The sequence below is a fragment of the Giraffa tippelskirchi genome, chromosome 4, assembly GCF_054371585.1.
Source record: "Giraffa tippelskirchi isolate mGirTip1 chromosome 4, T2T-mGirTip1v1.2.pri, whole genome shotgun sequence".
Classification (NCBI taxonomy): Eukaryota; Metazoa; Chordata; class Mammalia; order Artiodactyla; family Giraffidae; genus Giraffa; species Giraffa tippelskirchi.
The window spans coordinates 6831426-6852753 of NC_137278.1; the positions used below are offsets into that span (position 1 = coordinate 6831426).

Below are 21328 nucleotides of genomic sequence, written 5' to 3' on the forward strand. Positions count from 1 at the left end.
TGGTGATGGCTGCACAACTGAATAGACTAAAAATCACTGGATTGTATGCTTTAAATGGGTGAGCTGTATGGTGCATGAATTATGTTTCAAAAAGTTGTTATACAAGAACACAGAAAAAGGGGAGGAGGCAGAGAGAAATACTGGGATTGGCTGAGGATAGCAAGGAAAGAACACCCCCTGAATGCTTGGGAGGAACCCAGGGAAGGGAGTGATAGTGAGTGGGGGAGCTCAATCCTGCCTAGAAGCCCCAAAGCCACCGGGTCAGGATATTTGCAGAAATGCTTAGAAAGACAGCAGCCACAAGGTGGGGTTCTTGGGACAGAATGTCTTTGTGTGGGGGCTGCCAGAGGCAGACAGGTGGGACCAAAACATCTTCAAAGTCCCAGGGGACTTTGACAAATGGGATCACTGGACCCAAGCAGGGAGAAGGGATGAAGGCACCAGACAGAGAGTATTTGCATCCTATTCTCAGGCACAGAGAAGGGTGGGAGGACAGAAGCCAGACATAGCTGACAACCTCAAAGGCTCTGGGGTCCCCGGAACCTCCCCTGGTGTCCCCAAAATCTCTGGGTCCGGGGCCTGATCACCTCCCATCTCAGGGCCCCAGGAACCAGAAATTCACATCTGCGGTCAGCCCAGCCTTCTCTGCTTTCGAGATCCCCAAACAGAGCTCCATAAATTGGGGGCACATGGTTGGAATGGGGGTACATAGGGGATTGAGGTTTAGGGAGTCCATCAGGAGGAAGAAGAACAGCCTTTGCTCAAAATTTGATCTGAGAAGGGGGTTAGCGTCTATTCCGTCTGGTTTTAATCTAAGGTTGGTGGCCAAATGCCAGATTTATTGTAAAACCTACATTTTAATAAGGGGCTGGTATCTGGAGGAAATCTCATTAACCATTTCCAGACCAGGGTGAAGCTGCTGCTCGGGGCTCAGTGTGGAGTTTCCTCTCCCAGCTCTAGTTCCTGGGCCTCTTGAAGCCCACAGCCAGCACCTGCTGGGAGTCGGGGTGAAGGCGGGGGGCCAGGCGCAGAGGCAGTCCGACTCTGTGTAATCTGATTCCGAAACAAAGCTACAAACAGTTCTGGGATCTCAAGTCTGTAATGTTTGTCTTCTCAGGACTCAGACTTGAAGGAACCTTACAGATTATCTGTCAAAGTCCCTTATGTTGCCAATGGGGAAACTGAGGCTCGTGGTGGGGGGGGGGTGACTTAGCCAAAGGGCTTCCGGTAAGGCAGTAACACCCCAAGTCCTGTCCACTGATGTCCACCCCTGAAGACACACATTTTCCTCCTTCCTGCTCCTCTCTGTTTCTGTGTTGCCTGGGGAGCGGCGCAGATGCGCATCCTTGACCCAGCAACAGGGCGTGGCTGGCAGGGGGCGGGACAAACCCGCCACAGAGCCAATGGCTGCCTCCCTCGAGCATCTGAGATGGAGGAAAACATCACCCTGTGTGTCCTTAGTCAAGAGAGCTCCCCTCTTGGGTGCTCCGTCTCACCATCTGTGCACTGGGACAAGAAGAGTGTCTATACCTCCCTCTCAAGGTATAGAGAGAACGTGGAACAGTCTAGGGCTTTCCTAAGAACATGCTAAAAGCAGTGGGCTACACAGATGCCCACTGCCCTCACTAGTACTTTTTCAAAATGAAACCTAGGCCCTGACTCACTGGTTCTTCCCCTATGTCAATCATGAGCCCTTGGAGGAATCCAAGGAATTCTATGGACCCTTCCCTGCTGGCTCAGATGGTAAAGAATCTGCCTGCAGTGCAGGAGACCTGGGTTCAATCCCTGGGTTGGGAAGATACTCCAGAGAAGGGAATGGCTACCCACTCCAATATTCTGGCCTGGAGGACTCTATGGACAGAGGAGCCTGGCGGGCTATAGTCCATGGGGTCTCAAAGATTCAGACACAATTGAGCAACGAACACTTTCACTTTCCCCAGAAAAACACAGGTGCACACAGAAGTTTGCACGTACCTTGGTGGGGGGGGCATGGCTCATAGACTTTCTGAACCGTGTTCACAGATCCTATGCTAAAAAGTCAGCTTGAGGACTTCGCTGGTGGCGCAGCGGGTAAGATTCTGCATGCCAGTGCAGGGGACATGGGTTCGATCCCTGGTTCAGGAAGATCCCACATGCCTCGGGGCAACTAAGTCACAACTGCTGAGCCCGCGAGCCTGTGCTCCACACCAAGAGAAGCCACCGCAACGAGAAAGCCAAGAGCAACAGTGAGGAGTCGCCCCTTCTTGCCTTAACTAGCTGTGTGTTGTGTGTTAGTCACTCAGTCGTGTCTGACTCTTTGCAACTCCATAGACTGTACCCACCAGACTCCTCTGTCCATGGACTCCTCCAGACAAGAATACTGGAGTGGGTAGCCATGTCTGTCTCCAGGGGATCTTCCCCACCCAGGGATGGAACCTGAGTCTCCCACATTGCGGGCAGATTACCATCTGAGCCACCAGGGAAGTCCAACTAGAGAAAGCCTGCATAGCAACGCAGACCGAGGGCAACCAAAAATGATAAATTAATTAATTAAAAACATTGTTTTTTAAAATAAAAAGTCAGATTAATGGAAAATCAGCTTTTGTGCTCTAGAAGAACCTGCCCCCTTGTCCCTGTTTCACCTTGGGGTCCCCTGCACAGATGCCCCCCTCAGAGATGGCAGCTGAGACAAAGGCAGTGCCCATCTCCCCCTCTTCCAAGGCTGGCAGGACCTCCCCTGACCCCGGCTCTGGGGCAATGCTGTACTCCCAGAGAGGCTGACCTTTAAAGCATCGCTGCAGATTTTTATGACCCATCTGTGAGTTCTAGGCATGCTGGAAAATGTGAGTTTGAGGCTCAGCTCAGAGAAGCTCCAGGCTGTCTCGAGTGTTTCTGCTGGTGGCGAGGACAAGCTGCCCCTCCCCTCCACTTTCTTTTTTGGCTTCCATTTACTAAACTTTTATTGTGTGCCTGGCACTGTGTTACAAAGCCCTGCCTTCTCCAGTGCAGATGGTGCTGTTAGTAAGCCTTGTTCTCCATCACAGACAGTGAGGTTCAAGGGGGTGAAGTAGCTGACCCAGGTCACACAGCCAAGCAGTGATGAAGCGGAGGCTTATGCCCGGTCTGTCTGTCCCCGGAGTGGCTGGCACCTGGCATTGGAAGGTGCCCTCATTAACCATTTCCAGACAAGACTGAAGTTGCTGCTTAAGGACCCAGTCTGGGTTCCTTCTCCCACCTGAGAGCTTCCAGCCTCTTGAAACTTGCAACCTGCTGGGAGTCAGGGTGAGGCTGGGGGCCCGGTGCAGAGACACTCCAATTTCCCGCGGCTTAGCTCTACTTGAGCAAATCTGAGTGTTCTGCCCACAGCCACATACCAGGCTCATGGGCCCTGGTGCCCTCAGAGCTGACGATCCCCTGTTATGTGTCCTGGCTCCCACCAGCCTCATCGGCAAGGTGCCCTCAGAACCTGGGCACAGGGCCATCTGTGACATCTTTCTCTTTTTTTTAAAAAAATATTTATTTGGCTACTCCGAGTCTTAGCTGCGGCATGTGGGATCTAGTCCTCTGACCAGGGATTGAACCCAGGCCTCCTGCATTGGGATCGTGGAGTGTTAGCCACCGGGCCACCAGGGAAGTCCCTGCGACATCTCTAACTGGTCCTAGTCCCACCCTGGGATGACAGTCAACCCCGACTCTAGAAAATTCTCTGTGGTAGTGAGCCATGGTCCCCCTCTCTGTGGGTCCCCGAGTTTACACTTTGAGCGAAGGACAGCACAGCAGACTCTTCCTCAGGGCCACCTTGCTAACAGTTGAAGGCAGCTTTTCCAAAGCCTCCGCGGTGATGCTTGGAGGCTGCCCTGCCCCCTCTCCACCCTGGGGGCCCCCAGGGGAGGGGCTGATACCAGATCTCCCAGATTTCTCAAGAAGTGTCCACTGACATGCTGCTTCAAGACTCCCTGGGAAGCTCATTAAAAAGGGACATTCCCATCCATCCCCAGGGAAGTCCCAAGTTACCCCTTTCCTGTTGCTCCTGTTTTCCCATCTAGAAAATGGAGATAATATATTCCAATAGGGCTTCCTGGCACTAGGGGTAAAGAATCCCGCCTGCCAATACAGAAGATGCAAGAGATGCGGGTTCAACCCTTGGGTCAGGAAAATCCCCTGGAGGAGGAAATGGGCCCCCACTCCAGTATTCTTGCCTAGAAAATTCTACAGGCAGAGGAGCCTGGCAGGCTACGGTCCAGGGGCCTGCAAAGAATTGGACACAACTGAACACATATCCCTAACAAGAGTTTTTGTGGGGATTAAAAGAGTTACCATATGTAAAGTTCTTAAGACAGTGTCTGGGACATAGTAAGTGCTGAATCACATTAGCCATTAGTATATTTATTTGGAGCCAGCTGGGTCTAGGTTTCATTCTCCGACTTGCCATATGTTAGCCATGCCACCCACTGGCAAATTCCTTAGCCTCTCTAAACTTCATGTTTGCATCTGTCGAGTGGAGACTTTCAGAGGATTAGGGGTGGGTGCCCTAAATCTTGCTCCTAAACGTCAGCATGTAGGACACTTACTTTCCCCTCAAGATCTAGTGCCCTCCCACTGGGAGGCTGCCCTGAATGTGCCTGAGAAGTCTTTATCATCAGCACCTGGCCTGTAGTAGGTGCTCAATAAATATGGAGCAACTACATGTATGATCTAATGAATGGAACTTGGGTCCCAATGGGGAGGTAGTCCCAATTCTCTGTCCACCCAAACACATGAAGACTTCTGTGCCCTGTAGATCGGGGAAACTGTTTCAAGCTTCCCTACTCCCCGACCCTCCTATGGGTGCGTGCACGCTCAGTCGTGTCCAACTCTTTTTCAACCGCAAGGACTGTAGTCCCCCAGGCTCCTCTGTCCACGGGATTTTTCAGGCAACAATACTGGAGTGGGTTGCCATTTCCTTCTCCAGGGGATCTTCCTGACCCCAGGGATTGAACCCCCGTCTCCCGTGTCTCCTGCACTAGCAGGTGGATTTTTTTTTTTTTTAACATTGAGACCCTCCTATCTGCAGAGACAAATTTACTGGGTTTTATTTATTTTTATTTCTTTTTTTATATTTTGGCCACACCGCACAGCACGTGGAATCTTCGTTCCCCAACCAGGGATTGAACCTGCTCCCCCTTGCAGTGGAAGCAGAGAATCTTAACTGCCAGGGAAGTCCCACTCATTTTTTTTTTTAAATTATGGGCCAGAACATGTGCCAGAGAAATCCCCTCTCGAAGAGAAAGCTTCAGTATGGCGCTCAAGGCCAGAGGACCGTGGGCATCGTCTTCCCGTAGGAGAGGCAGTAAAGAGGTGCCTGGGCTAGAGCCCCGTCTGCTGAGCCTGCTTGGACGGGAAGGGGCAGCCGGACTGGACTGAAGGGGCAGGGGGCTGGCTATCCCAATCCCCTCTCCAACTGGGGCCACCACCCTCCCGTGGGCCCCCAAACACAGAGGAGACTTGATCTCAGTCCCAAAGTCTCCAGAGCCCAACAGCCTGGGTTGGGATCCCGCCTCCTCCACTTCGCAGCCTTGTGACCTTGAGCCTGTCGCTGCTCCTCTCTGGGCCTGTTTCCTCCTGAGGAGAGCACGTGCTGGTCCCCACAGTGATGTGAGACCAAGCATCCACTGCACTGACTAATGGCCAGAGAGCTCTGACTGCCCAGGGCTCTGTCCGCTCCACCCTGAGCCCCTGGGGACCACGCCGGGGAGTCCTCTTTCAACGTTTTAATGTTAAGGGGACTGACACCCCCTTCCCCCCACTCAGCATCCTAGCTCCTCATTTCCAGAACAAGGAAGCCTGGCATGGCTGGGAAAACCCAGTCTTTCCACATATCTTCAAAGATTTTCTATGAGACACTCTTCTAGGAAGCATGAGGGAGGGAGTGCAAACCGAGGGGACCGCCCCCCTAGCCAAAGGCCCTGCCTGAGGCCTCCTCCTCTGCGGCAAGACTGGGCTGGCCCAGCATGGCAGCACCGCCCTGCCCTTTTGCCTTCTCTCTGCTCTCCATTCCGCCTCCATCTAGCGGTACCAAACCATCCCCTTTCCATCTCCCTCGTGCTCCCATCTTCCTAACCTTCCCATCTTCCTAACCTCCCCTGCTGGGAACTGCCGCTGCGTGCGCAGCGGGGTTGGGGGGAGGGCCTGGGAGCCCAAGTACCCACTACTGGGAGCTCTGATGGCTCAGCTCTGTGGCTCACTTCACAGGACCCCCCGAGAAGACCCAGAGGGCACAGCACAGCACCTCGAGGCTGCCGCAGCCTGGGGGTGGGGCAAGCGACTGACCCGGGGCTGAGGACCATCGTGCGGTTGACGCTGATCTGATGCCAAACTGGGAGAGCCCTCAGTGAAATCCTTGTATTTCACAACCCCACCCGCCCCGTGGTGAAAAGCCCCCGTCCGAATCCATGCGTCAAAACCCCTCCAATCCTTACATTTCCTTTGCCTTATTTCCTGCCTCCCTCCCCTTATTTTGGCATTTCTCGGCACGGCCCAAACTCCTCGCCTTAAGGGAAGCTCTGACTCAGAACTTTAAAAAAAATCTTACGCACACACTTAAGAAAACAAACTTGGGGGGCGAGGCGGGAAGAGTCCCCTGGCCCTCGTAGGGGGCGTGGAAGGGCTGGGCTTTCCGAGAGGGAGCCTTCCCTCGGGGGACCCCACCCGCGGGAGCCCAGCATCCCGGGGCCACTGGCCCATCCGGGCGGGGCGCTGGCCGGCAGGCGGGGGCCGGGGGTCAGGGTGGGGAGGGAAGGTCGCTTTTCCGCCCCCGCGGGTCTGGGGTCGGCCCCGGAACCCAGGGGGTGCCTGCTCGGGCGCGCCCGCCGCCGCCCGGCCCTCCCCGCCATGTGCGCGCCAGCCCGTGCGTGCGAGCGCGCCGCGCCGGTGGCGGCCAGAGCGGCGCCGGGGCACATCTGGTTCCAGGCGAGCCCCTGGCGCCTGCCTCGCCGCAGATCCGCGGCCCAGACACACAGACGTTAATAGATCGGCGCGCCCAGCCCCGCGCGGCCCGCGCCCGCCGCCGCCAAGCCGCTCAGCGCGAGAGCAAGGCGGCCGCCAGCGCGGGAGGGTGTGCGCGGTCGGAGGGGTGGGCGCGCGGCGGGCGCGGCCGGGGCCGGGGGCCGCAGCGCCCACCCTCCCTTCCCCCTTCCGGCAGCCTATCTTTCCTCCCGCTCCGACTCCTCCCTCCCCCAGCCTCCGCTAGGTCCCGGGTTGGAGCTAGCACTGGCCTTCCCCATCCTGGGAAAGCACATTCAGTTAGTAACAAAGGTAGTTCCTGCTTGTCCGGGGGCGCGTCGCGGGCTCCGGGGTGGACCCGGCCCGCCCGGCATATCTCCGCATAATAACCTTATGCGACAGGTACGCTGCTACCAACGCCGGTTCCCATTTCACAGGCCGGGAAACTGAGGCTCAGAGGTCACCGGCCCAAGATCACGCAGGGAGAAGGCAACCGCAGAGCTGGACTGTTGGACTCCAGCCCCCAGGCAGATCCACATCCCTGGGACCCGAGGTCTCCCGAAGTCGGCAGCAACACGGCTGGGGCGCCCCTCCCCTGCCTTTCTCGGAGAAGCTCTTCTCACCCGCATCCCTGGTCCCTTATTTGACAGGTCCTCTGACCCAAGCACCTGGGGGCAGTGAGGCTCCCAGGGGACTCCCAGGATTTCGGGTGGCTGCTTATTCCTCATCGCACCCCACATCAAACCCTGCACTTGGAGGGCACACTCCAAGCCCTCACTTGCTAAGAGAACTGCTCAGTGCAGAAGCTCCTTTAAAAAAAAAAAATCATTCAAGGCTATAAGAGGTGTTCTGCTTCTAAAGGGGGCTATGATCTTTAAAAACAGTCCCCCTCAGGGTTATAGGTCTGAGTGGGCTAATGTGGGTGGGTGAATGGAGGTGGGTTTTTGTCTTTCTCTCTTGTTGTTTTATTTCTTTCTTTGCTTATTTTAACCATGGCCTTTAGCCCTAAGGGCTAAGCATGTGTGCTTGCAAATTGCACTGGCCAATACTGTGTTGTGTCCAGGTTAAGTTTTAGCATCCCCTTTCTCCAAGGGGACTTTATAAGAAAAGGAGGCCATGGCAAAGTGCCACACTCAGCCTTAAACTGGGAGAAGAGCCTTTTTCTGAGACGCTTATATGACAGCAAAAGAGTTATGCTCAAAACTTTCCCATTCATACCCTCTGAATTCACTTGGGGTGGGGGTGGGGGTGTGCTCGTTAACTCCGGCCGGCAGAAATTCTAGGGTTTCGAACAAAACCACACTTTAAAAGTTCCCAGGCTGAGGGAGGGTAATAAGCTCTGTAATGGTCTCTGTGGACGTGCCCGGGCACTGGAAACCAACGGGGAAAGGAGCCTTTTTTTATTTTTCAGCCAAGTCCCACAGTAGAGGTTCCTGGCTCGTGAGACACCCCTTGCCCTCCCCCTCAAAAGAGGTGGGGGTCTGGGGAAGACCAGCATGGTGCAGGAAGGGGAAGCTCCAACAAACTGGGGGTCCTGAACGGGCTCTCAGCTCTGATTCCCTCCATCGTGGTGAGACCGGCCCCTTCCCTGGCAGGCTTGGGGGACAAGGGGTGAAGGCCAGGCCACTGGCGAGGACTAACGGACACTGGCTCTGATGTGTGAAAACCAAACCAAAGCAGCACACTGCTCAAGTGGAACCTGGGGCAAGTAACTGAATCTGGAGGAAGCGGATTCTACAAGGCCTCCGTCGCTTCTGCATCTTTTCTGCCTGCAAAGGCAGTTTCTTCTGCTCCTTGAGAGGGCTTGTGGCGATTTCTGGTAACAGAACTCTGTCTCCTAGCCTTCCCTTACCCCTCACTCCCCCAGAGTCAGAAAATTCTGGAATGGGTGCTGACTGCAGGCACTCTGTCCACACTCCAGGGCTGGCGGTGGGGAAGGGAGTCCTGGGGACTTGAAGAGTAGCCCTGATCTCCATGAGGGCTTCCCTGGTAGCTCAGATGGTCAAGAATTAGCCTGCAATGCAGGAGACCTGGGTTTGATCCCTGGGTTGGGAAGATCCCCTGGAGAAGGGAAAGGCTACCCACTCCAGTATTCTGGCCTGGAGAATGCCAGGGACTGTATAGTCCATGGGTCACAAAAAGTCAGACGCACCTGAGCGATTTTCACTCACGATCTCCACGAGGGGCATGAGACACTGAACTTCCAGCCCAAAGGCTTGACCCAGCCACGAGGCCTTTGCTCAGCCACATGCTGACACCATATGATCTAAAAGGGGCTACCCTCCATGGAGCCCTCCAGGCACTTTATGTGGTGACTTTGTGGAATCCTCACACCTGCAACCTTAGGAAGCAGGTAGCATCAACCCATCTTCCAGAGGAAGACACAGGATCTGAGAGGTCCAGTAACTTCTCTAAGGTCACACAGCCTATTAGCGGGAGAACTAGGACTCACTCACACTCTGATGTACCAGACTCCAGCTCATGTGCTCCTAACCACTGAAACACACTGCTTCCTGCTGGGAAGGTTTTAGCTGAGCACAGGTAAGTCTGTGCTCACCTCCTCCCAGGAAGCATGGTGTACAGAGAGTCAGAGTTGCAGAGGGCCTCAGGGAGCACTCAGACCAGGGCTGGATCTCGCTGTCACCCTCCCCCGCCCACCCCCACCCCGGTCACTCAGAGTAACAGTCTGGTAACAGCTGGTTGGAACACTGTGCTAAGGAGGATTCTGAGGAGCACTGGATGATTAGTTTTGTCCGCTGTGAGCTCAGGAAGGGGATTCTTTTTCTTTTTTTAATATTTATTTATTTATTTGGCTGCACTGGGTCTTCGTTGTGGTTTTCGGAATCTTTAATTGAGACATACGAACTCTTAGTTGTGGCATGTGGGACCTAGTTCCCTGACTAGGGATCGAACCCAAGCCCCTGCATTGGAATCGTGGAATCTTATCCAATGGCTCACCAGGGAAGTCCTGGGAAGGGGATTCTGACAAGGAGGCAAATAATTGCCAATCCTGACCCTGGGTTTGAAGAGAGAGTTCTGGACAGGGCCAGGGAGGGGATATGGGCTTCGCTCCCCGCCCAGGGCTCTTTCCCCCTCTAGGGACACAGCAAACAGGGTCACATGTGCCACCATCTCACCACCCCTTGCCCCTGACGTGTTCATCCTGGGAAGTTCCACACAGGTCACGAAAGCCCATTTGAAGAGAGTTATGTTAGTTCTGGGGCTTCCCTGGTGGCTCAGCAGTAAAGAATCCACCTGCAATGAAGGAGACACAGGTTCAATCCCTGGGTCGGGATGATTCCCTGGAGAAGGAAATGGCAACCCACTCCAGTATTCTTGCCTGGAAAATCCCATGGATAGAATAGCCTGGTGGGCTGCAGTCCATGAGGTCGCAAAGAGTTGAATATGACAGATCAACTAACACACACTTGAAGCGACTGAGCACACACGTTAGTTCTGCCTCTTTCAGGAAATTAATGCATAGCAATCCGGTGTTGCCAGGAGACAAACACTTGTCCAGGGCCTTGGTGGTGCAGGAAGAATTATCTAAACTTCTAAACACTTAAAAAGTAGGAGCAAGAGGGGATGTAATGTACAACAGGATAAACATACTTAACAATCTGCCTGCAATGCAGAAGACCCCCGTTCAATTCCTGGGTCGGGAAGATCTGCTTGAGAAGGGCTAGGCTACCCACTACACTATTCTTGGGCTTCCCTTGTGGCTCAGCTGGTAAAGAATCTGCCTACAATGCTGAAGACCTGGATTCCTAGGTCAGGAAGGTCCCCTGGAGAAGGGAAAGGCTACTCACGCCAGTATTCTGGCCTGTATAGGCCATGGAGTCACAAACAGTTGGACACAACTGAGCGACTTTCACTCACTCACTTACTGTCTGTTATATATGAAAACTGATAGAGTAAATTCTGAGTTCTCATCCCTGCAAAGATGTTTTTCCGTTTCTCTAATTTTTCATCTATATGAGATGATGAATGTTCATTAAACTTACTGCGTTAATCATTTCACGATGTAGGTAAGTCAAATCATTATGCTGTACACCTTAAACTTATACAGGGCCGTAATGGCAACCCACTCCCGTGTTCTTGCCTGGAAAATCCCAGGGATGGAGGAGCCTGGTGGGCTGTCGTCTACAGGGTCGCACAGAGTCAGACACGACTGAAGAGACTTAGCAGCAGCAGCATGTCAACTATATCTCAATAAAAACAGAAGAAAAAAAAATAGGGACAATATTCTACCTCCTGCATAGAAATACTACTAGATTTTGCCCCAAGAACAGGTTTTTTTTTTTTTTAAGATTATCTACTGTGAGGAAAATTTTTTTATAAAATTAAATTATAAACAGCCCAGTTAAAAAATTGGGCAGAGATCTTAATGGACACCTCACCAAAGAAGAAACACAGATGGCAAATAAGCATAAGAAAAGATGTTCTACATCATATGTCATCAGGGAAAATGCAAGTGAAAACAACAGTGAGACACCATCACACATCTACTAGAATAGCCCAGCTTGAGAACACTGGCAATATTCAGTGCTGGCGAGGAAGCAGAGAAACGGGAACTCTTATTCATTGCTGGTGGGAATGCAAAATGATACGTTCACTGGAGAAAAGAGTTTGGCGGTTTCTTACAAAACGAAACCAACTGTTCCCATACAACCCAGAAACCATACTTCTTGGTATTTACCTAAAGGAGCTGAAAACTTATATCCACACAAAAAGCTACACATAGTTGTTTACAGCAGCTTCATTCATAATTGCCAAAACTTGGAAGCAGCTATTTGCCCTCAATATGTGAATGGATAAGTAAGCAGTGGTCCATCCAGATGACGGAATAATATCCAACAATTAAAAAAAAAAAGAACTATAAAGCTAAGAAAGGACATGAAGGAAGTTTAAATGCATGAGTGAAAGTGTTAGTCACTCAGTCCTGTCCGACTGTTTGCAACCCCACGGGCTGTAGCCTGCCAGGCTCCTCTGTCCATAGAATTCTCCAGGCAAGAAATTCTTCAGGTAAGAATACTGGAGTGGGTTGCCACTCCCTTCTCCAGGGGATCTTCCCAACCCAGGGATCAAACCCAGGTCTCCTGCATTGCAGGCGGATTCCTTACCGTCTGAGTCGCCAGGGAAGTTTAAATGCGTATTGCTAAGTAAAAGAAGCCAGTCTCCAAGGCTCTGTATTGTATGATTCTGGAAACTACACGACATTCTGGAAAAGGCAAAACTATGCAGAGAGTGAAAAGATAAGAGGTTGCCAGGAATTGGGGGTAGGGGAAAGGGGAGGGATGAACAGGCAGAGCACGGAGGATTCTTAGGGCGATGAAACTATTTTGCATGACGCTGTAATGGTGACTATCTGTCGTTACATATTTGTCCAAGACCAATGGACTGCCTTGCCCCCTTGACGTGTCAGTTTAGGCTCATGGACTATAACAAACGCCACTCTGGGTGGGGGCGGGGGAGGGGGAGTGGGAGTGGAGGGCTTCCCTGATAGCTCGATTGGTAAAGAATCCACCTGCAACGCAGGAGACCCTGGTTTGATTCCTGGGTCGGAAAGATCCCCTGGAGAAGGGATAGGCTACCCACTCCAGTATTCTTGGGCTTTCCCTGTGGCTCAGCTGGTAAAGAATCCACCTGCAATGCAGGAGACCCCAGTTCAATCCCTGTGTTGGGAAGATCCCCTGGAGAAGAGAAAGGCTATCCACTCCAGTATTCTGGCCTAGGGAATTCCAGGCCGTGGGGTGACAAAGAGTCGGACACGACTGAGCAACTTCACTTTCTTTCTGGTGGGGGATGTTAATAGGATGTGTATGTATGATGGGGGCAAAGGCTACGTGGGGACTCTGTACTTCCTGCTCAGTTTTTCTGTGAACCTGAAATTCCTCTTAAAAATTAAAATCTACTTAAAAGGGAAAAAAGGAAAATAAAAAAGTAAAATATAGCCTATGGTATGCTAGTAAATATTTTAACAACTGGCTCTCTGAGAAAGGGGACCCTTAATTTATAGTGTTTGCCAATTTCTGGAGTATAGATACTTCTACCACAGCCAATTTCTAGCTATACTGTGACATCAATTAGGGTAAAATTGTGCAAGGGCACACCAGTATATAGTATTTCCACTATCTAGATATAAATAGTCCCAAGAACATACCTAGATAATAGTAAAATGTAGTAAAATTACTAGAGAGAGGTAAGTTTTGAGTATATATTGCCTTTGTTTTAAATACGTGCTGCACTGTGCTTAGTGGCTCAGTGGTGTCTGACCCTTTGCGACCCCATGGGCTGTAGCCCATCAGGTTCCTCTGTCCATGGGAATTCTCCAGGCAAGAGTACTGGAGTGGGGTGCCATGCCCTCCTCCAGAGGATCTTCCCAACCCAGGGATCGAACCCAGGTCTCCAGCATTGCAGGCAGATTCTCTACCATCTGAGTCACCAGGAAAGCCCAGTTTTAAATATAACTTGTATATTTGTAAGTTTATATAATTTAACTTTTGCAAGTATCTGTATTTGACAACCAGCTTCCAAAATTCTGGAAATTTTAACAGTTGGTTCTCATGAGCCAGCACTAGCTACACCACTACGATTTCTAGCCCATCTAAGGGAAATGGTCTTGGTTTAGCCTATTTCCTCCCATCTTTATCCATGTGCAGGTGTATTTTGTCAGAGCTGGCATCATGCTGCACAACCTGTTTTTGATCTACAAACCAAGCGTCGTACTGACTAGCAGCCCCCAGAAAATGGGGAGTAAGGTGCGAGGGATGGAGGCAGAAAGGTGGAACTGGGGTCCTCAGGCCTAGCTGGGTTGGGGGGTGGCGTAGGTGGAGTTTTTTTAAAAAGGAATGGGACTTCCCTGGTGGTCCAGTGGCTAAGACTCTGCACTCCCAATGCAGGGAGCCCAGGTTCGATCCCTGGTGAGGGAACTAGATTCTGCCTGCTGCAACTAAAATAATCTTGAAGGCTGCAGTGAAAGACTGAAGATCTTGCGTGCTGCAACTAAGACCTGGGGCAGCCAAATAAATAAATAAGTATTCAAAAAATTACTAAAGGAAATCAGTCCTGAATACTCATTAAAAGAACTGATGCTGAAGCTGAAGCTCCAATACTTTGGCCACCTGATGCGAAGAACTGACTCATTAGAAAAGATCCTGATGCTGGAAAAGACTGAGGGCAGGAGGAGAAGGGGACAACAGAGGATGAGATGGTTGGATGGCATCATCGACTCGATGGACAAGAGTTTGAGCAAGCTCCAGGAGTTGGTGATGGACAAGGAGGCCTGGCGAGCTGCAGTCCATGGGGGTCAGAAAGTCAGACAGGACTGAGCCACTGAACTGAACTGAACTGAAAAAAAAAAAGAATGCCAAGCCCCACCCCTCCAGACTGGAGAGTCTGACTCAACAGGTTTTGGGCAGGGTCTGGACATCGAACTCACTGACAGCTCTCCAGGTCATGCAGTTGTGTAGTCAGGGTTGAGAACCACTGACAATGTCAAGTGCATGACCATTGGCTATTAGACTGGCCTAGAGTCAAGTCCCAGCTGCAGGCCACTTACCCAAAATGAGTTTCTTCACGTGCCAAATGGAGATCTCCCTCCAAGATTGTCACAGGTGATATCTCAGGTAGCCAAGCACAGTACCAGGTACAGGGAGGGAGAACGGGAAATAATGATGGATCCTGTGCACATGCGTGGAGTGATTCCTGTGTGCAGGGCACTGTGCGAAATGCACCACCCTGGGAGATAAGCATTTATTCCTCTTTTACAGATGAGGAACCAAAGTTCAGGGAAAAGGAGGACTTGCCTAAGGTCATCCAGTGAGCTGAAGCAGTGTCAGGATTCAGACCAGAGCTGGCAGCTTATGACTCAGGAAGTGAGTGCTTTGGGGGCTCAGAGAAGAGCTGGGGGTGGAGATGGCAGGAAAGCTTCAAAGAGGAGGGCTTTGGAGAGGAGATGGGAGTGTGCAAAAGGGTGTAGGAGTGTCTCCTTGTGCCATGGGACCAGTACCCCTAAGCCAGGGGCCTCTTAAAAACCAACAATATGGAGCATTCCTGGCCTCATGCATACTTTACCTCTTTTCTCTGAGACCCCCCCTTATTCATAATTTATGAGAAGTCTCAGCAGAGTAGGGGTTTCCATTTCATTCTATAAATCAGATAGGGCTGCTAGGCTCAAAGTCACACAGGTGGTATGGCAAGAACTGGTTAGCAGTGGGCTGCTACTCATCCTACAAGACCCCACTTGAAAAACTGTCCTCCATAGAACCCCTTGTGCACATGTCTGCTTCAGCCTCCTCACACTAGCTTTTGGATTTGGTCCTCTGTCTCATGCCCTACTAGGCTATGAGCTCCCAGGTGCCTTTTTGGACATAGTACAACTGAAGTGTTAGTTGCTCAGTCCTGTCTGACTCTTTGCGATCTCATGGACTGTGCCCACCAGGCTCCTCTGTCCATGGAATTCTCCGGGCAAGAATACTGGAGTGGGTTGCCATTCCCTTCTCCAGGGCATCTTCCCGACTGAGGGGTCGAACCTGGGTCTCCTGCATCGCAGGCTGATTCTTTACTGTCTTCGGCCACCAGGGACTGAAGAGAAGTAGAAAGAGCAGAAGAAATGTGAGCCTAGGGAGCCTTCCTGGCCTTTCTCCTTCAGCCTCAAATAGACCTTATCCTGACATTGATGTGCTTCTTGGAGGAAAGGTGAGATGGATGTACTATTGCACCTGTTTAGGAAGTGGGGAGGAAGCTCCAGACAGAGGGACAGACACTGAGACAGACAGCTCATGCTCAGTGACCACACCATGGAGCCACCATAGTTCAGACAACCTCCTTTCACATCATGAGACCCTTCCAGTCCTCAAGTGTTAGTCGCTCAGTCGTGTTGGGCTCTTTGCAACCCCACGGACTGCAGCCCACCAGACTCCTCTGTCCACAGGATTCTCCAGGCAACAATACTGGAGTCAGTTGCCATGCCTTCCTCCAGGGGATCTTCCCGACCCAGGGATAGAACTTGTATCTTTTATGTCTCCTGCATTGGCAGGCAGGTTCTTTACCAGTAGTGCTACCTGGGAAGCCCTCAAAGCCTTTCTCATCCACCCTCAGCACAGCAGGTACTGGCATTAACTTGCTTGACAGAAGGAGAAATGGGCACAGAGGGTTGGCGTTCCTGCCTGAGCTCGCCCAACTGGCATCTGAGCTAGTGTGTCTATTTGCTCTCACTTCCTGGGCCTGCTACCTTTCTGCTCCCCACATCTCAGGTGGATAAAATAGGAGCAGCCATCCCCAGCGGGTTCTTATCATGACTGCATGAACTCAGGTACAGTGACCAAAGGGGGCTAGAGGGGACTTTCTCAGTGGTCAAGTGGTTAAGACACCATGTTTCCACTGCAGAGGGGAAGTAAGATCCTGCATGCCGCAAGGCATGGCCAAAAAACTAGGAAAAAAGAAGGGGCAGAGGAGCGGGTCAGGCTGCTGCTTCTGTGACCCTGGCAGGTCATTGCGCTGCTCTGCACTAAGTTTCCCCATCTGTATAGCATGTCACTGGGCTTCCCCGGTGGCTCAGTGGTAAAGAATCCACCTGCAGTGCTGGAGCCGCAGGAGACACGGGTTCAATCCCTGGGTCGGGAAGATCCCCTGGAGGAGGGCATGGCAACCCACTCCAGTATTCTTGCCTGGAGAATACCATGGACAGAGGAGCCTGGTGGGCTACAGTCCATGGGGTCGCAGAGTCAGACACGACTGAAGCGACTAGGCATAGAATGTCACTCATGATTGTGGTGAGGATTCCATGGGATGATGCCTGGAAAGTGGTCAAGACATGGGCCCACAAGTGTCTCTGTGGTTGACAAGCACTCGTTCAGCCCTCGGTACGCCTCACCTATCCAGAGAGGTGGGTTGTATAGGCCAAGCTCCTGGCCAAGCCAGGGGCCCCTCTTTGCCCCTTCCCTTCCATGAAGCATCTCTGAAAGCCAAATGTAGCCCACGTCTCAGGCTCCCGGGACTGAAGGAGCAACCTGGCCCCCTCATTCTACCCTCCTCCATCCCCCTCTGCAGGGGGCTGCACGGCAGGGGGCTGTCCCTCAGTCAGCACCAATCAAATATGGAAAAGAGCCTGCGGCAGGCTGGGTGTATTTGTTTAATTCTTCCCTAACCAGGGCCTGGCCCCCACCTGGGCACCTCTGATTTCATTAGCATTCTGCCTAGCCTCCCCCCTCCCCCCACCAGACTCACCAAGGCCCCCTACTCAAAAAATCAGTATGGTGGAGCAGTTTTTTTTTTTTTCCAGAGAGGAGGGGAGGGAGCTCCAGGTGGAGGAAGGGTAGCTGATTGTGAAGACAAATTCCAAATCTCCTGATGAGCTGGGACCTCTTTCTGAGCTGGCCCTGCCAGGGAGGGAGCCAAAGGGAGGGAGGTGCCATCTCAGATACCTCCTCCCCCCCAACCCCCTGGAACTTACACGAGCCCAATAGCACCTCCTTACAGTTTTTACCCTCTGTACCTCACTCCCCTCACCCTAGTCCTGACCTAGAGAAGAGCCAACACACAGGACCAGAGTCTAGAACCCAGACTTAGGAGACCCTGTCCCACCACAAACATCCCAGCAGCCACACTCGGTCACTTCCTGTCTTTGCATGTGCTGTTCTCTCTGGCTGGAATACTTACCCCACGAAGTCCAATCTAGTCTTCACCTCTCAGCTTAGGCACCACTTCCTGTAGGAATTCTCCTCTCACTACTCAGAAAGGCTCATCTGCCTCCCTAGCTGCTTCAGTAGCATGACCTAAACTCACTTGGACTACACCAGTCTGTTTCCCTCTGTCCCTCTCCAGGGTTCTCTGTGTTGATAGTGGTGCCCGTAAGGTAGGTGCTCAGGAAGCACTGGATGGATAAATGAATGAATGAATGAATGGGTCACAGCCCAGCTCAGTTTAGCCTCTAGGCACACAATGCCCAAGGTCCAGATGCTTTTCAAAATCTGATCTTTGGGACACCTGAAATACAGTTTCTTATTGCCTCCAAAATACGAGCAGAAGGGCAATTAACAAATGGTTAATGACATGTGGACTAAGCATGACTGCATGTCAGCTGGACACCCAAAGTCCACCTCACCCTTGACTGTGGGTGAAATGTATTTGATCGGAGTGATTGATGGGATGGGAGGGGGACACTGATACATAGGCCCAGCAAGACTCTCGTGTGTAGTACATGTGAAGCCCGTGAAGCAGGGCTAGCACTGTTTCGTGAACTCTTCCTTGTGAGTGTCAGCTCTGCAGTGTCCAGAAGCATCGCTTCGGAGGCAAGCTTCCTGCATTCCCGGTCCAAGGGATTCGGTTGAAGCCCCATCCCCACAGTCCAGCTCTGGCCAATCAGCTCGCAGCTCCTCTGCGGCCGCTGTGATTGGCTCAGAGGTGGGCAGGGACCCGCTGCGGCAGCAAGATTCAGACAGACTCTGGCTGCTCCATTGTTTAAGCCCGGGATCGACTCGTGCCTGAAGTTCCACCCTGGATGTTTCAGTTTTGCACATTATCTTAGCTTTTCAAAAGCCACTCGGGGCCAGTTTTCTATCCGTTGTAGGTGCCTATCCCGACTAGCATGCTGCCCACGCCCTTCGTAGACCTGGACCCTGGCAGAACTAGTAGAGTGCCCCCCGCCCCGACTACGGGAACCCCACCCCCAAGTCTGCAGAGAGGACCGCACCGGAGGGAACTGTGGGCCTGCGTTTAGAATACTCTCTCTTCTGCTCCCAACCCCGCTCCTGCCTCGTGGGTCCCTCTCCCGATTAATTTGGGATGTGGATCTTTGCAGCGTGTTCAGAGGGACTCCCGTCAGCCACAGCCTTGGGCAGTGGGGACGCGGGGATGAGGGGCTCTGGGCTGGCTGTGCAGTCTTGGGATGGTGACTCCTGTCTCTGAGCCCCAGATGCTCTGTGCTTCTCAACTTAGTCGAATTACCGACCTAGCAATTAATGATCCGTAGAATCCATCCACCTGCCAATGCAGGAGACGCAGGAGACTTGGGTTCCATCCCTGGGTCAAGAAGATCCCCTGGAGAAGGAAATGGCAACCCACTCCAGTATTCTTGTTGGGAAAGCCCATGGACAGAGAAGCTTGGCCGGCTAGAGTCCATGGGGTCACAAAGTCAGATACGGCTGAAGCGACTGAGCGCGCGCGAGCACACACACGCGCGCGCGCACATACACACACACACACGCAGGCACTGTGCCATTATCAGTTAATTGCCTGTCTCCAGTTACCTAGAAGCTCCTAGGGGCAATGGGAGATCTGTGCGGTGCCCGCACAAAATACAAGCTCAAGAAATACATGCTGAGTAGGGGAGCTTCTGATAGCTTCTCTAAAGATGAGGGGTGAGCTTGTACACTCTGGGGTTAGCGGGGGCCTCTTGAGGGAGATGATGTGTTACTGCTATGAAGGGGGTCCCCGCAAAGGCTCCCGGTGGAGTGACTTCGGCCAAAGTAGTGACATTAAAGGTGGTACGGCAGGCATGGGCCCAGCCAGAGGAGAAGGGGAACAATGGAGACCATACTCAGAGGTCTCCATGCCAGGGATGGAAGCCCCTCCCCAGAGCTGCTCCTGCCCCAGCCCCTGTGTGCCCAAGACAGGGGAGTGCTGAGTTCCCCAGGATGGACACAGCCGCTGCTGAGAGAAGGGTGGTCACACTGCCTGCACTCTCCCCCTTCCATCTCACCCCAAACCTGCCAGAAGATGAGGGGAATTGTTCATTCCCACCCCAGGGTAGGGCTGGGGGTAAAGCAGCAAGGGAGCTGTCACCTTATATGGAGCTAGTTTGGGTTGGACAGTTCCCATGCTGATGCTGGGGAGATGAGGGACCCTGGGGACCAACAGCTGCCAGGGGTGTGGCTGGGTCCCCACACCCACACTCTCTCCGGGACGCCTGTGAGTTGCTAATAATAGCAATGGCGGTAATGGTGACAGCAGCAGCTGGCCACGTGCCAGGACTACGTGCAAGACTTCCTATCTCTGGACCCTCACAAGTCATTCACTCTTATTCCCACTTGACAGATGAAGAAACTGAGGCTCAGAAAGGGGAAGCTAGGGTCAGTCTGACTTGCTGGCCCCACTCTGGCCCTCCTCTCCCTAGGGCCCTTGGGTGCATTAGGAGGCCACTGGGCTACTGCTGACCCCCTGGAGCTGCTGCCCTCTTGCCAGAACCCAAGAGAAGGTGGGGAGAGGAAAGTGTGCATTGCAGAGGGCAGCCTCCTCTCCCAACCTCTGCTGTTGTAGTTGGAAGTAAGCAGCAAAAACATTCCCCACGATCCCCACAGTCCCCAAGAAGTTTCCTCAAACTGAACTCTCCAGAGGCCCACATTCTTCCGCAGGGGGCTCCGATCTGGCCCCTGGGTGCCACAGGGGACACGCCCCGCCTGTGGCCTCAGTGGAATGGGGCTCTTCCGGCTTGTCTCCCTCCCCTCTGATCAGAGCTCCATCCCACGCTGTCTGCCCTGTCCGCAGACCCACTGTTCACTTAGATTTCCATCTGGTTTTGGTTTTAGGGGGTGGAGGAAGGGGAGGGTTTAGGGAGAAGCTGAGAGCTGGCACCCGATGGAGGTTAACCTGCTACATTTGCTTCTTTTCTCAGCGCCCCAAGCTCTGTGAGTTTCCCCCCTACCATCTGCCTCTGCAAATCTCAGGGCTGCTTGATTATCACATAACCTGTTTCTGATGGACGCTTAGATGTCAGAGCCCTGGGCAGAAAAAGGAGCCAGCATCAAGATCAGCTTTCTCAGCACTGCAAACACCATGTCTAAACCAGCTTAGCTCAAGCCAGAGATCAGCTGAGTGCAAGTGTGGGTGTGGGTGGGTGTGGGTGTGTGCACGCACACATGCATGTTCTAGACATGTGGTGAGAACCCAATTGTAATTCCCGAAGGAGCATATCTGAATATCCCAGTTTTCCTCCCCAGGCCATCTTATCCACTGACCTTCTAGAAGTTGCAATTAATCTCTAATTTGAATTTTTAACCTCAAATGCCACATTATAAAAATAGTTGTGTTGTGTTTTATAGACGGTATTTGTCATGAAATTATACATGGTTACAATTTATGCCATGGAAAAGAAAGCAAGCTCCTCTTTCTGCACAAGGGAATGCCAGCCTGGGTCTGCAGCAAAGCCCCATCCTCCCAGAGAGGGGACCCCAGGTCCCCGGGCAGGGCTGGGCAGGAGCAGAGGGCTCTTGGTCCTGGGTGTGCATTGGAAAACTTGACTCCTTTTTAGAAAGCATCGTTAAAGAGCCAGCAAAGGCCACTGGGGTCAGCTCCTGGGACCCAGAACTCTGTTCCTGCTCTTGACTCCTCTTCCTGAGGGGTCCTGGGAATCTTCTCCCGCCTCGGT

At 52.5% G+C, this 21328-nt stretch overlaps 1 protein-coding gene and 1 non-coding gene across 2 annotated transcripts in view; one reads left to right on the forward strand and one right to left on the reverse strand.

The window, feature by feature from the left end:
- The window catches only part of PRRX2 (paired related homeobox 2), a 50551-nt gene that overhangs the window by 14030 nt on the left and 15193 nt on the right, over positions 1-21328 (reverse strand). The gene's annotated exons all lie outside the window — the stretch shown is intronic.
- TRNAG-CCC (transfer RNA glycine (anticodon CCC)) lies at positions 13820-13892 on the forward strand. Its single transcript has one exon. It is a non-coding gene; the product is annotated as a tRNA-Gly (tRNA).